Source organism: Apostichopus japonicus, chromosome 8 (assembly GCF_037975245.1).
Source record: "Apostichopus japonicus isolate 1M-3 chromosome 8, ASM3797524v1, whole genome shotgun sequence".
NCBI lineage: Eukaryota > Metazoa > Echinodermata > Holothuroidea > Aspidochirotida > Stichopodidae > Apostichopus > Apostichopus japonicus.
In genome coordinates this window covers 5,530,058-5,547,428 of record NC_092568.1, presented here as the reverse complement: position 1 = coordinate 5,547,428, position 17,371 = coordinate 5,530,058, and the positions used below count along the sequence as shown (strand labels likewise).

The 17,371-nt window shown below is 36.1% G+C and overlaps 1 protein-coding gene across 3 annotated transcripts in view; it reads right to left on the bottom strand.

The window, feature by feature from the left end:
* The window catches only part of LOC139972133 (uncharacterized), a 70,874-nt gene extending 53,934 nt beyond the window's left edge, over positions 1–16,940 (bottom strand). Inside the window, exon 1 of one of the 3 annotated variants that reach the window (XM_071979095.1) lies at positions 16,645–16,940. The gene's annotated coding sequence lies outside the window, so the exon portion shown is untranslated. Of the gene's footprint in view, positions 1–3,047; positions 3,087–11,146; positions 11,275–16,644 lie in introns of those variants that run through there. The other 2 variants (XM_071979094.1, XM_071979096.1) reach the window with 2 other exon arrangements.
* Between the last annotated feature and the right edge of the window lie 431 nt (positions 16,941–17,371).

The window sequence follows — 17,371 nt, the reverse complement described above, 5'->3', positions numbered from 1 at the left end:
AAGTTTCTGGAGAGAGGACACTGCAAGTAGAAGCACTTCCTGGCAGAGCTTGCATAGTTGCCATGCAATGTCTAGTCTAATGTTCAATGCATAGTTACCAAATATATCTCAGGGAATTAATTTATCAAAATATTTCAATTCAGTATTGACTGGTTGTGTAGAAATGACTTGCCTCACTCAATGACTGATTCAATCACAGATTACAGTATCAAAGACAACTCTTTTGTTTTCAAAGTTAAGTTGACAACTGATGTCAGATTTTGGCAGGAAAATCATATCCTCAAACCACCTGCTAGGCTTAATTATGAATAAGTATCATTATAGAATTTTATGATTTTATCAGAAGAAAAAAACTAATAAATCTTTTACAGGCAAAATATGTCTCTTGAAATACACTGACACATAATTCTTGTAATAATTTTTAATATACTGTATATATATATATGGTAAAATTTAAAATATAGAAAATCAACAGGAATTTCATCAGTTGCATTTATAAGTCATGGAGGAAAGTATCACAGTGTATGGTTGGAATACGTTCCTTAAATATGGCAGCCATTTAGGATTTAAGGCAGGCAAGGATAGGCAGGTTGTACCACCCTCTATATTACTTATATACATTTATATCAGTGGTAGAACACAGCTTTCAAGTTCTGTAACTTTCAGCTGTGGAAGTTGAGATGTATCAAGATATATCAGACCTTCCATACTGTTTATACTACTGTATAAAATTCTGCAGAGTGTGTGTATTCTATTGTCTTGCATACTGTACAAAAACACAAACCACCTCCTTTGGGGGGGGGGGAGTTGGGGGTCAATTAATGAACTTCTTCCTTTTTATATCAAAAACTAGGTTGATTAAGAGGAAGATTAGATTTACTGTCCATCTTAACCAATTTTCAACACCAAAAGAGAACTAAAGTAGTAATAAGTAAGTTCATAGTCTCCTAAGTACAGATGATGGGTAAACATGCAGAGGAGGGTTGGTCTAAACCACTGTTTTTGCTGTTCAAACTGGTACTTCCAACTGTTTCTGGCCATAGAAGTTCATTTCCCTGATATCATAGACATATTAAGACTTATCATCGGAGAGCATTCCAGTCTAGGTTACAAAGTATTATTAGAACTTTGTGTAACTCTATCTACGGTAAGTTATTTTCCTGTTAGAATCTGAACAGTACATGTGTTCAACAGCACAGTCAAGGAATGAGGTTTGGAAATGTCAAGGTTCAGAGAGGAGGATTATCTTGAAAATATCATGGGTCAAGGGAGACTACTGGGCTATAAAGATGACAACAAGAGATTCTTGACTTTGGTAGATGCGTAGTTAAAAACTTTAAATTCCAACAGAAAAATACGAAAGCAAAACAAACAAATTTTGGTGCCGCAGCCCAGACCGAAATATATTGTTTATTCAATAATACCCCATTGAAAAGCAAATCAATTTTTCCATACCTCTGTCTGTCTAACATCTGGTTGTAGAGCTACAGTATAGTCTAGATTTTAACCAGCCTATACAGTAGTACCTGACATAGGTACAGTATTTAAAACATGTATTGGATACCCACCCTACTACAGTACATTCGGACAATTGACAGCTCTATGCGTTTCTATACATCAAAGACCTTCTTTCTCCTTTATTTTTCTGAGTTAAAACAGCTTAATCCAATATTAATCCACGGAACAGAAATTTTGTGCCCCACAAATTTAATTACTTTATTGTAATACCAGCACCATATCTTGTCACCAAATTATGATAATTTCAACCAGCTTCAACTTCAAAATTAATGAATTTCCCTTTGACCAATCACCTATTTATGGTATTAAATTAATGTTGCATATCTATGCAATTATGATATCAGTGATGCATACGCATGGTCTTTTAATAGAAAATTAATAAGCAACCATTGAAATACTTTTACAGGATAGAATACTTACCAAACACAATGTCTTCCTCCTTCCCAGTCCCACACACACACACATGCTTTTGAATCATCATAGCAATTTGACAAAAATTGGTATTTCCTTGCTCAGCAAGACATGATCACAGTCATCACACACATTTCATGACCAAAAGACTGAAAAATTCAACACTAAAATTTGTTAATATTTTATTGTCTGGAAGAAAGATTTATACATCTTGAGTTTCCACACACGTGCCATTTTAATTTCTCTTAATAATTTGTTGCCTCCCAGTAACGAGAATCGAACTTATAAACTAAACAAGAGCAAGCATCAATCATTCATGCTTCATACACCCTGCAATAGCTACATGTTAATACGATAACTTTAAGAGGCATTTCTTAGTACTAAAATCCCATTTAAAACAGGGTATGCATAGTATACATAGTGTTAGCACTGCATAGCAATGAATGCAATAGTATAGAAACCTCCAAACTGACAGACTGGTTTGAGTATTTATGAATGATACTTACAGTACCTGCAGGTAGTGACTAGCTACAGACTAGGAGGCCAAAAAGGGTTTAAAAAGGAAAAACAAAACAACAAAATATGGCCAAGTATCAACGTTTGACCTTTGACCTCCACCCATTTCAATAGAATTCTTGTACTAAACCAAGGGATCTACAAACCATGTTTTCAGACATTGACCCCTGTTGACCCCCAAAAGACCTTTGACCTTCACAGAAAAGACTATTGTAGTGTCCTTGTACTGTACTCAATGAGACAGATCCACATACCAAGCGTGAAGTTAATCCACCATGAACTTTTTGAGTTACCATGGTTACAAGCATCTCCATCAGATCGATTTCTTTCATCTTCAGCAAGAAATAAACATTTACAGACTCAAAATACATGGAAAATTTTCAAGGGTACTATAAATGGAAGATTTGTTGTGGATGAGTTGGATGAAGCAGCCACTATCTTAGTACCAGAAACTTCCATGAAGGTTGAACTTTACCAGTGAATTCTGGCTGATGATAATCAAGGTCAAGAACAAGGTTGTAGAACTTCTGAATGGTAGAATTAATGAATGAAGGACAGTGACATCATAAATGGTCATTGCGGGTGCAGTGCAAGATACTTACCAGTTCTTACTGTAGGCTAGCATAGATCAGAGTGCATATGTATATACTGTAAGACAGATAAGAGAGGATTGAAACAGTAAATACTATTTGTTGTGCTTACCCCAAATTGTAGTACTTATCTAATTGTCAGAAGTAGTTGCTAAGCAATGCTGTATAGGTTTAGTTTTTAGTTGCATCTACAGTAGGTATTTTAGTTAAGCCGAAATTCATCTTCCTTTCCACCATGTTCAATTCATGGAGGCAGGTACTTTAACAAAGCATGTAATCCTAAGAGCTGTTCTCTATGACATCATCATCCAGATATTTACTATTAAAAGTAGACTTTTCATAAATAAGGAAGCAAAAGTCAACCAGGTTGCGAAAACATTCATGATACCATTTGGAAAACATAACCATACAGTTTACTGTTCAATACCTTCCTGATGGCTTGTGGTGCAAACAGACTTGACAAGAGGGACAAGAGAACCCCAGGCTCCCCCTCCTCCTTGGACAATTGGGGGTCACAGGGTAACATGGATAAAAAATAATTTATTCATATTTTCATGGTACACTGTAAGAAAAATGAAGACTTTGATACTGGAACTTGATGATATATTTGTCTATAAGGTCTTATCTGACTATCAAAGGCCCAGGGCATGAAAGTAATTTCAAAGAGACTGAGGGACCGTGCCATTCCACCTGATCAGGATCTATTCTCAATGTCCCCATCAAATTCTAAGTCACCCATCACAACTAATAGTACATATATATGTCAAGTACAGATTCTCCTGTCTTACATGACAGAAACTAACAGAGAGACATAACTTTGTGTTAACGATTTTTTGCATTTACGGTAAATGTCTTCTCTCAAAGAAAACCTGGCAACACCAACAGTTTTGTTTTCAAACACTGCTTTGTATCTCTAAATTTGTGTAGCAGCTCAGTCAATCTGAACAGCATTTAGCTATATGTGAGACAAGACAAATGATTTTGCAGTTGCCAATAGGTCAAGATTTATGGTATGTGAATATTGCAACACTGGCACCGAAGGATCATTTCACAGACTAGGGTTTCAAGGTGTATGACAATTTAGTGACTCAGTGTCAAGAAACTTGTCTGCTTAATAAGTAACATTTATTTAATAAATGAAATAAGGAACCAGGCACAGTAAATGTGTAACTTGAGTACTGAATACAGCTACTTACTTCATTACAAAAACTATTACGATTAAAAAAAGTAAATACTTATATTGACTACAAAGATGCACTTGTAATGAAACCTACTGAAGGTCTGCATTTAAAGAGTGTCATAAGGAAGAACTTTCATCGTGACAACATGTCATAGGTCGAGAAAAAGTACCTTACTAATTACCTTTTCTTTAGCTATTTCAGTCTTCAAGACCTGTCCTATAGAATTCAACTCTGCTAAATCACTGTGCTCCAGCGTTAGTGACGACTAGACTCCTCGGAGTAGACGTAAATGTAATCCACTGGTTTATAAATTCTAACAACTTGACCAAAACATGTTCTATTAAATCATCAATATTATACATTCCATTATAAACAGTCTAACCTATCTCTAAATCTGCAAAAACCCGTTGGTTACTTTTGTATAAGTAAATGATCACTCTATCGTGATGAATCAATTCTTTTGCCAAAATTTAGGCCGGGTCGGTATTCAGTGAGAATCCAGCCATTGAAACTTCAGACAATATAACATTGTTGTTTCATGTCACCCTCTGGCATTCTGGCTAAATTGTTTTTCGATGATCTTCAAAATATCAAATTTATTTTATGCCAGGTTACGACATCTTTGAATTAGGACCCCCAAGAATGTGAATGTTAACGACTCAGTCAACAACAACATGAGTGAAAATAAGGGAACCTTAAGAATGCCTAAGGGAAGTATATTATGATTGAAGGTGCTACAGGTATAAATGAATATTTGATATATTCAGATACGATGTCTCCTTCGATGAACCCACAGACAGATGGAAGAACTGTACCAGGGTAGTTGAGGGTACTTGATGTATTTATAGGAACGTAAGGGTTAATTACAGCCCGTACATTTAATAATTAGGTTATACAACTTAGGTACCTTGACAAATTTAAGATACAATACCAGACATTCATTCTTCTATACGGTGACATATATCTCCTTAATTAACCAACTCCAGTGCAGTTATAGCATGTTTCGGGATTAAAATCTAAGGCAGTTTACTGCATTATCACTAAGATCTTTAATGTAATTTAGCACTGTTGTTTCTTTGTTTAGGGGTTTGTTTTTTCTTGGTTACAGTACTGTAGCTACTTCAATGATCCTCTTTGGGAAAACCTTCTTATTATTAGGAAATATACTCACTTATTGAACATTAATTGGTCCAACAAACATTGAAGGTATCATAATGTGATGTAAGAGCCTACCATGTTTTTTCTTTTTACTTTACTTCTTCTTCAAATGTTCTGTCATTGAAATACAAACTTTGTTCCTGTTTGATAAATGCTGTCATCACTGTGTATACTTTTTAGAATGACTCATGAAGTTGAAGGCGGGTCAAACCTTGATGACCGCTTGAACCAATTAAGTAAGAGTAAGAGTAAGAATAACTTAATTGATCTTTAAATGGAAACTACAGTGCTCACGAGCCAATGACACATAAAAGAATATAAGAAGTAAAACTAAAAAGGAAGAAATAAAGAAAAAGCAGCAGGCTGTACAGAAATGGCAAGAATGAAAATCTAACGTTTATAATTAATATTATGAATTTGAATAGCCTGAGAAATGAAAGATAAAGGATAGTGGGTTTTGGTAACAGAAGAAGACTGCCTGAGCCCACCACTACTTGGGATTACTTGTTTCACAAGGTGGACATGGAGGGGGTGATTACTGTCAGTACAAAGGGACACCAGCTTGCTATGTACAAGGCAGTGGTTAACACAGTCCACCTCCTCCTGTACCTCACCAATCACCCGTCCTGCCCTTCAGTGCTCATTGCAATGAAAACTATGTTACAATGTACAAACAAACAAACTATTCACATGATGCTTATTACGTAAATCAGATTATTTCTAAAGGCAGACCACTAGATCCACAGAGCTTGCTAATTGCTGATCTGTACTCTGTAAATCTTTGAATATGAAACAACTCAACCAAGGCTTATCAAGATCCATAAACTGTACATATACAGTAACTTTCAAACTCATTCAGATAACATCTGTCCTTATGAACAATATTGTCATAATCACTCAAATAGGCATTACAAATCATGAAAATAGCTGAAACTCCCATCAAAATCCATCGAGGGTTGACCATTTTACAAGTCTTTTCTTAGTATATTTATAAATAAAAATTAGCTAATTATGCGCATTGTTGATGTAAAGGGAGTGACTGCCTAATTTTCTGTTCAGGTTTTAACCTCCAATGACCTTTAGCATATTATAGATTTGTTGCACGTCATGAGGTATCTTTGGTGCATATATACAAACTTCCTTGAAGTTATGATTTTTCTTCAGATAGAGTTGACAACATATTCAGACTTTGACCTCTACTGACCTCAAATGGCAACCAATCAAAAGCCCTATCTTTTTTTAACTTCTTCTTCTTCTTTGTCTACAGAAGGTAGTCGTTACCATCCATTTAACATGACTGGTGTTCAAATAGAAGAGATGAAAGTGGAACTTTATGTGTGATTGAATTGTTAATACAGCTACAGTTTCCTTGAGTTGACGACTTTCAAAAGGTACTGTGTAATTACATCAATACTTTTACTTTCGCTACAGGGCAAGTTATCAGAAAGAAAACAAAGCCAAATACGATACATGTGATACAAAACTAACAAAACAAAGCACGAAACACTACTGATAGCAAATTAAACACGTCTCTATGGAGTGGTTTTAATAACAAAAACTAGATTTAAACCCTCTCAGTAAAGCCAAAGTTAGATAAGGAAGCAAATGCACGTACACTAACTACAGGGTAATTTTTTTAATAAACTTCAAAACGAACATAGGGCATAATTTTTCCAGCATCACTTCGCAAAATGCTATGCAGAATGGTCAAGTTGCTATACTAGTGTACCATTGTACAGCAGTTTTCTACACAAGTACGATAGCATTCAAGGAGAGAAAACTACAGAGCCTTTGAAAATGCTACACAAAATTTGAACACAAATTCATTACCAGAAACACAACCAGGACTTCGTTTTATTTCTCATTACGAAAACAGAATACTGGCAATTGAACTAGAACTTCAAGACCATCACTGGCAGATGGCATCTCAAGTTAACTCAAGTATATTACATCATCCATAATTGAGTGTAGTGATCAGGTTCACAAAATTAGTGACGGCTAAATTTCCTTTAATACTCAAATGGACCCTGTAATGAAGATCACACATTCTCACTGATCAACTTTGGATGATAAATCATGTCATTTGATTTGCCAACTTACGATTACTAATATATATTGCAGATTTCATTTGGCGATTCATGCAATTGCAAATGCGTCAGCAACCTGGTAATTAACAAATGATGATGTATTATAAAATGGGGTTCAAGCATAACAAAATCTTACTTATTAATCATCGCTTTTTGAAATACCCCCATAAGAGATACATCAATACTATTACTTTTCTTTCAGAACATTTCAGAGTTTTGCAGTTCGTAGGAAATGAATGGTTAGGCTGAAATTACAACCTTGAAAGTATGGGTTAGATCCGATGTCTTTCTTTTGTTTTTCATTAGCATACAATTTCCTATGGACTAGCAGAGAGACACTGCAAGTGAAATATTTCTTGCTTTGATACTTTAAATGGTCTAGGCATAGTAACATCTAATTTGGCATTACCATTGTCCAAAAAAACAATGAATTCCCCAGAACTGACGATATTACTTTTATAGGGGGGGGGGGGGAGAGAACAACTTGAAATGTTAAAGCCTAGGTTCATTTGATTGCATGAAGGAATTAAGTAGTTCTTTACATGTGACAGGGGGAAGTTTGTTAATACTTGAAGAAGTATGACTATCAGTTTCTAGCTTTTGCAGATTGAATTGACTCAAAAATTTACCTGAGATCTTGATGCAATTTTTTTCTTCAATTTTCAATGTTTTCTTAACCTTCAGGAGTTGCTATCATCCTAGAATGCTGCAAAGGATATGTACTGTATATATTTCTCTTCCTGATTTGCCGAGACTTTGACAGAAAAAGTGATTGATACTAAATTAAACAGGCCTGGGTTAGCATAAAGTGCGTCTCTGCAGCACAGCTTCAGGGCCTCAGTAATTATTATTTTTAACCTAACGTTAAATCTGACTTAAAAGTTAATGGTTACACTTAGGGTTACAGCATTGTTGCGAAAGTAATGTTTTAGCCAGAGACGCAGAATCTTCATATTGCTTGAATTGGGGCAGACACATGCACAAACATTTTTACTATAGAAAAAAAACCCAAAGTACACACACTCACAACCAGGCCAATGCAAAATATGACAAAACATATTTTCGAATGAACATCTTTCTTTCCAAAAAACCACAACTTGTTCTGAAAGAACCAAAATTTCTTCTAATCCTTCAGTTGATTGAATTTGTTTGAAACACATAAATCATAACAATCAACAGCAAGGTACAGGGTTAACAACATTTCCATTACAGAGATTTTCATGCTAAAAATAGTCAATGATGCTTTTCCAACTTTCCCATGATTTGATCGGTTAATAGTCCCTAAACCATTGTCTGCAGACTTTCTTGCATCTGTAGTGCTCAAATTACACAAAGTATGCACTACTTGTACCGTTACTATCCTGTGTACAAATAGTTAAGTTGGTGGTATAGGCTATCATATGTGTACACTGAAATATCATAACGTTAGGCCTTGTTGTCACATACAGTATGTACGTTTCGACAACAAGTGCTCATGGTACGAAGATGAACTTGAACTGTTTCTGAGGCTATTACCTAATATTTGAATCATTGTTTTCATCAGAATATGTTATGAATTGACATAATCTATGCATTTTGTGGGAAGGTAACACCTCTGATTCTGAAAAAGATTTTTCCTCGCACATTATGTCTCTTATCTCCACATTGAGAGTTGCTAATTAATGTAAAATGTGCATTCATACCACAGTAGTTTTTGTTGGAAACTTTATCACGGTCCCTTTGACCACATGCTTCAGTCAATTTTTTGGGAGCAACATTCGTGTGTAAACTACTGTATTTCATGCATCGTCAAAGTAGCCATTGAAGTTTAAGTTATTTTATTTCAATTGACATGACGTACAAAGTTATTTACATAACTCCTACTGTAATTTGCGTGGAGCTGGTTGTTTACAAACACTGCAAAGAGCCCAGGGTAAATGTTGGATCAGGTGATGGGCATGTGTAGTTGAAACTCTGAAGTTCGAACAGGCCTAAGTACATGCAGTGTTGAACTGTGTGGAATTTAGCGAGAGATATGCACACCATATGTACAGGGATTTCTAAAGAGTTGGTTGTTGGAATCGCTGCAAGGTCAAAGCACGGAGCTACTGCAGAGTTGGCGAGTAGGGAAGTAAAGGATGAAAGAGAGCCTGGGTGTAGAAAATAGTTGAAAGGGCTGGGTGGGTAAAAAGAGTGGCCACACAGTCCCCCCCCCCCCCCTGTCAAACAGCAAAGCTAGGGCACTGGGCCATCTGCCCAATATATTGTGTAGAACATTCTCACAGTATGGGCAGTGATACTATTGCATCTTTACAACTACAATAGTAAAAGTAGGTCATACAACAAACGCAATGGTGTTCAATTGGTGACGTAAGCTGGTTTTACGGGACGTACAACTTTTTGGGTGACTAGCGTCCCTGGGACACAACTTTTTTTCTTTAGTAACATTACTGCATTACCAGACGTCTGGATTTTTTCCGACATGTCCTCTCTTTACTGGCTTCATTGGCATCCGGGTAGATTTATGTTGCCTCCAATATCCGAATTTTAAACATCTTTAAGCAAGTCTGCCAAATGTGACCAATATTGCTGTAGAAAATTGCAATTTTGGAAAACAAATGTGGCTGTAATATCACTTTAAGTGCGCAAGTTTGTACAGAACCTGCGTACATGTGGCAGCATGGATAAGGTGAAGTGAGGCACTGTACTAACGACAGACGCTCGCAGTTCCGTTCCTAAAAAGTCTCAATGCATAAGAACACCTTTGTTATTTAGGTTACATCGAGCTAGAAATTTCGATGACAACAAGGTTTATCCCAGTGAGGGTATCCAGAAGTTTCAATTGCCATAAATTTCTACCAATGGTATTCCATCAAACTTTGTTTCTTGTGGAACTAAATTAATTATGATTAGTTGCTCGAATATATTTTCTTGCATCAAAAATTAATCAAATTTTCGCTTGGATCATGAACAATTGTTTTACCCAAGGTGCAGGAACCATACAACTTGGCCATAAATATGGTACCATTTTGCATGTAGGCCTAGGCACCCTTCAAATTGGAGGGGGACATCCCCTCCCCTTAGTCCCCTCCCCAATGACATCGATCAGTGTCCTCCTTTATAACAAACACATTATGGTAACCCTAGTTACATGAACTGTAAACATGAGGGATTTAGAAATAAGCACGCTAAGCTACAAATACAATTGATATGCCAACATTGGTATTATCATGGTTAAGTACACTGCAAGAACTTTAAACAGTTAGTATTTTACTAATTCATGAGAATGTTTGTGTCATATCTATCATTTAGCATATCGGAAAAGAAACTAGTGATACATTAGGTGACATACACAAATAACTATCCAATTCGTTGAAGTGTTAATTGCGCTAGTGCATATCGTAGGCCTACTGTAGGCTAGGCCATTAATGGTCTCCGTTCTCTTACTTAGTGACTTAGTCTTACTGTTACTTGTTAGTGTTACTGTTAGCACATAGCACATACTCTTACTACTTAGTCTTAGTACTTAGGCCTAGCATAGCACGTTAAAGAAACAACAGTTTTTAATCTCGTCTCAAGTTTCCAAAATAGAATAACCAATGAAAACTACACTAGTGAAAAACTGTACTCTTAGTAACTTCAAAAGTCTTAACAGAGAAATTAATTAAGTCTATTTTAGACAAAAAAATTAGGAAAAAGTAGTCACCTGTTACTCCTGATAGATGTCCGTTGCAATGCTAGGCTGATAGTAATAGTACTGTGCTTATCGCAATTCTCAAAGTGTACCCACCTACGTCTAAATTTATTGTTTGTAAATATGCAATTATCAGTAAAAAGTCATGCCGGGAAGTGACTTGCTTACAATAAGTGGGACTATTGTGGAAAGGTGTTATCTGTCTTTAATAATTCCTTTTGTGTGCGTCTTCTTGCCACTGGTGTTGATTGTAAACATTAGCGTAGTCTGCATACAATCTACTATTAGCCAAACAACTGAAGAGCAAAGGATACGTGGGGAAAGAGGAGGGGGAAGAGTTAGGGTGGGGAAGATTAGGTGGGGTGCGCAGGGACGTCAAGATTGCAAAGAAATACTTTTTTTTATGAGGTTGTAGTGGTATCAGTACTTTTTCTGACTCGAGTCAGTCAGTATAACAATTGTCAATTTCTACTTCTTGAAAAGGTTTTATCTCTAATGACCTTCAAATTAATTTTGACCTCTAACATAGACATAGGCCACAGAAATTGCTGTGACAAAGGCTTAATGAAATTAGCCAAGTGCTAGCATCCTTTTAAAATTCCTCAACATCAACATCAACGTCAGTGAGCAAGCCTTCAGTTATTAATACCCATATAGCATCTAATTTCCTCGTTTGATGGACCTTATCCCTAAAGCTAAGTTAGTTTCTAGAGTAGGTCTACCGTTGCAAGATATGTTAACTGTAAACACTCATTGCTATCTACTTCACAAACTCTGTGTTAGTTAAGCCCATTTGTTGTGACTAAACCATTCTAATACTGTGTTCAAGAAGGAAACTGAAATTGCAACGTTATGCTTGATTGAACTGTTTCTTACAGGCACAATTTTCTTGAGGTGATTATTTTCCAATACTTTTACTTTCCGCTATATATAAACTACAGGTATAGGCCCAATGTTTGTAAGTATAATATGTTCAACGCTTCGAATAAGTTTTTTCTCTTTTTTTTTCTTGTATCTTGAACTTGAAAAGAGCAACGAGCGGAAGATTTCTTTTCATAAGTCTGTGTAAGGCTTTATATACTAGCCTAAGTTAAACCTTATTTGTCAAAATGTTAGGCTTTATGGTTCCAATATTACTGCATGGGAACAGCAATGATTTACTTTGAACCGTTTGTCAATCCCCACCAACCCCCCCCCCCTTCCAAACCCCCAAAATAAACCTAGCATTTCCTACCTCAACCACCCTCACTCCCTCTCCTTTGTATTCCTTTATTTTGTATTTTGGTTTGTACGCAAATAAAAGCACTGGGATTCGACTGCGGCAGGTTAGCAATACAGCTATTTTGAAATCGATTGGTTTAAAGATAAACACTATTACTGTACTCTAGTTTGGTTTACTCGTTATCAGTGTACAGTATAAAGACCCAAAGAAGGAACGATGCTTTAGTTGATATGCGCATGCTCGTACTGCATGGAAACAGTGTATACGAGGGATCGAGCAGTATATCTATAATTTCATTCTCTTCTAAATAAAAAATAAATTTAAACAAATCCATTCAGGTTTTAATTTGTGAGTCATTAATTACTTCTGTGTCTGAAAAAAACACAACGTCCGTCTATCATATGATAGTTCTGAAATTCGAAGACTGTCTCAACTTTTTTTTTTTTTTTAATAATTTGGGATTGGAAAGTTGATTTTATGCTCAAAACCCCCTAGATTTATTACGGAAGCCTAAGGAAAGACACTACACTGACACTAAGGGTAGCAAGTATGTAAAACGGTTGACTTTCAGATCATGGTGCTTGGTTTTACATCCTCTTTCATGCAAAAAAATATGGGCTGAAAAGTATTTTTCACTTTATCTTCGAAGTTAAGTTCTATTTTATAGCGGGAGCGAATGAGGAGGCAAGAAAGTCGTTGTACATACATCCGTATTTGTTCTTGACAGAGGTCTCTTAAAGTTTATCACGTGACAAATGGCTGATGTACGTTAATTACCTTCACTGCAGTCATCAACTTACTTCACCTTACATGTAAAGACTTCTTTGTCTTTAACTTAGGCAGCACTCGAGAGTTGTATTATATTGAGGAAATACTATAAGCGATGCACTAGGAACAAGATAGATTTATTTACTTAATTCATATAAGTTTATATTCCTATTTGTATGGCGGTTTCATATGGCTGTAATGATACAATCGGCACACGTACTTCCGCGATAAGATATATACCTATATATATATACCTGGTTTTGAGAAAAGCAATTCCACCTTTGACAAAATATAGGCAAATTTAGAGAAATTGGCCAGATTTGTTAAGATGGTATACCTAAAGAGTTCAAAACGGAATAATCCGTATGATGATGGTATTCTGTCATATATCCGCCGAGTGTATATGATGGTAATTTTCAGTGATTATTATCGTTAAGCTAATACGCTGGGTAAGCATATACATCTCGTCAACGCAGCAACTTTCCGATTTTTGACGGTTTATCAAGTTGGGGACCAATAGTCTGGAAATTTCGTCAAAACTTTGGTTTCATACCGTCATGAGTTAAACATGTTGTTGGGTCGCAGATGTAATGTCCCGTTTTTTTTTTCTTCGGAGGTGTTTAAATTTAGACATTTGAGGGAGTAATTTCAGTTAATTACCTAGATAACAAATTATATCAAACATATTATGTTTGACGAGAACATCGCCTTTAAAATGACTTGAAACTTCCAACAGTCAGGGGGCGGATGCCCCCCCTGACGGACTCAAATGGACTGCTGGCGCCCTTTTCAGCTATTTACCACTTTTTACTTATTCGCGATTATTGACTTTTTTTATTGCGCTCTCATCTACCTATTGACATTTGTCACATTTGGACACCTATTTATTCTTCGTTTATCTGCAAATTAGCAAGGCCCGGAAAGGGTCATTTCCGGCATTCTAGGGAGTATCTTTACTCAAAAAATTTCTGTACGCTCCGCGCCAACCTGTGGTGGCGCTCCGCTTAGATAAAGTCGAAAGCGCCCATACAGACCATTCTCGCCCCCTCTGACCAATACCCCTATCTCCGCCACTGCAACTACTTCATTTATATTCGGTTACAGGGTATGGTTCTGGTATATAGCAAACAATAATTATATATATACCATATGTATGAATGACGGGAACTTTATTTGACATTCAATATTGACTTTTCCACCCACTCCATTCTGACGTCACTGTCCATGCATACACATGAAGCGAATGTTTCCACTAAGAATTCAAGGATCTAATTTTGGCAGAATATTGGATTTGATCCAGAAATCTATAACTTGTAAATCCAACAAGATAATAAGGTTAAAATTCAGATCATTCTTTCTTTCTTTCTTTCTTTTTTACCTTAATTTATTTACGAACCTTAGATAGCTGAATATAGTTTTGAAACATAAATGCGCAGTAACTCAAACGTATGAACTGTTTAAATGTTTTCAATGACCTTCTGACCAAATCATTAGATCATTCAAATCTACATCGTGCATGATTATGTCATTTTGTTCTTACAAAAGCTAGGGAACTTAATCGGTTTTTAGACAGTTGAATTGATCCGGATCTTCCGCCTCCATTGCCTCTAATGAATAGTTGATGCAAGGCAGGCAGACCCATTAGAGTAAAATACAACGTGTTATATGGGCCAAAATGACAAAAGGATTGATAACCTGTCATCCATTGGTTAATGGTGTTAAATGCGATACTAATTAGCAAAGACTATTAAATGGCCTACCCAATACATCCTTATAGGGAAGACTAAATCATGTGGATAAGAGTTTCCCTTGTGCGAACAAAAGAAATCTTATACAATGAAAATAAACCAAAATGAGCGTGTGGCCGGATTTGGGGAGGGGCATTGGCGGTGAGGGGGTGTATATAAGGGAAAATACTATTTCTTAAGTCGCGCGTAAATAGCTTTAGGGTTATAAGCTCCGTGGGTTGCGTGACTTGTCACTAGGAATTTAATGTACCCGAATAGAACTGCCTGAAATCGTGTCAATTCGAATAAATGAATAAGCAATTCATACTTAGAAATAGGTCATATTGTTCATAGCAATCAAGTATTTTCAATGACGTCATTTCCGACGACATGCTGATTGATAATTTTGATAAGAAAGTGTACATTTCAGCCCCGTGGGGACATCATACGCCATTTTTTTTGTTATTCGTCTTATATCCCGCCTGCGATAGCAAAATGGTGTCCTCAACGTGACGAAAAGACTAAAATGCAACGGATTATTTGTGTGTCGTTTCAATTTGGAAAGGACCGGAAAATTAACTTGATTGCTATTATGACTATATGTCTCTCTGGTTTGTTGGGGGGGGGGGTTCACATTGGTCCAGAAAGATTCCAGGACAACAAACATAGACACAATAACGAATCGTATGTGGATGGCCAGCTAGTGTGAAGAGAACGGGTTAACAGTGTGCTCTTATAAGTTGGCACGTTGATAAACTGTTAATTTGCATGAGAATATTCATGAGAATATATAAGTCAGGGGCACCCAATTAACCACATCCTCGATCGCAAATATCCATAGGGAAAGTTCTTGTTTATGAAGGATTATTTGCAAAGGAATTGTATTCCTTTGTTCATGGAAATGCATTTTATTTCCCGGAGATAGGCCTACCCTTTCATTTGTGCTTTACTGAGATAATAAGGTGAACGGGGGTTGATATGTACACTGGATTTATTCAATTGAATATGGAATGAGGAAACGTGGTTGCTTTGCAAACTATAGGCGTTGGTAACATGGTTGGAAGAAATAGTGTTGCCTCACCATTTCTATACGCACTTAGTGTATTTCAACGGCCAACATTGTATCCTTTGTTTTGTCGATAAAAAGTTACATTGCAATAGATTATACAGTACGAGGGATCCACGCTTTCAACCTGTTCGAGGGGCCAATATTTGTGACTTCTGAAATTATATATGCAAACTGCCTCATACATATTCGAATAACAACATTTACATGTTTTAACTGATTTAGAACATGTATAATATGACACCCGCAAATAATAATTATGTATGCTATATATGTGTGAAGTATTTGGTAAGTTTTATTTATGTACTAACGATAATGTATGTATGTATATATGTGTATGCTTGTGTATGTATGTGTATACGTAATATGTAAATGTTTTATTATTATACGTACATGTATGTATGTACCGTATATGTATGTGTGTGTATGAATATTTTTCCCAGCATGCTTCATTCTTCTCTGGATGAGTTACATAGATGTTGATTCCAATGTCCAACCGATTAATATCATTAGCATAATAGTTCATCGCTTCGAAACTACTCAATTAAATTGAATATACAAATTGGATAATTACGGTACATTTACCTTTCTGATATTAATTTATCTCTCTTAAAATAAAAATATGCCATACAAATTGTAAAGGTTACAGTTAAATCGTTATGCTTTACTTTAAGAAAATGTTCAGAAGCAGGTACTTCAGTAACATTGAAACAACAACAACACTTACCTTTCGAGCGTTCCATAGCAAGTTCCACATGTTCGATCAGTGCTTTTACAACTTTCAGCTATATCTCGTTTACAAAGTTACGGTACTACGAGGCAATGCTCGATTTTCATACAAGAGAAATTTAAACAATGCGAAAGCTCGATCTCAATCCTAATAATTAACTATTTTCATTAAATTTGAGTAAAACCGATTATTTGATTAAGGTTCCAATTTGTGACATTATACGCCATTTATGAAAACGCCAGTGGTGATCCTAATTGGTATATAGTTGTCTAAATCGTCTTCTTCTACTTTTGCTTTCTCGTCTAGTCTTCGATAGACGCCAGGTTTAGGTTTCCTTACAGTGCATGTTGGTGACTTACCCTTCACTATATTATTTTATACCGTATATATTACATGTTACAATCTGCGTCCTTACTGGACGAGTCGTAGGTCATGTTACACCTCTGACGTCATTGCATGATGTTACATTATATCCCGTAAAAAGTGTAGTAAGGAAGGTGACTTTATATCAATGTGATCATTTCCCGGAAAGAGGCTGAGGATTGCATCAATATGAGTTGGATTCATGTATAAATGCGCAGCCGTTGATTTAATACGTTTATCATATAGTGCTCTAGTATATCATTGGGCTATAAGAAGCAAAGTGGAGTATAGCATGTAGCGACCTTACACCACACGATTTCACTGGGTAGACTGTATGGGCTGACGACAAATACACACGGTA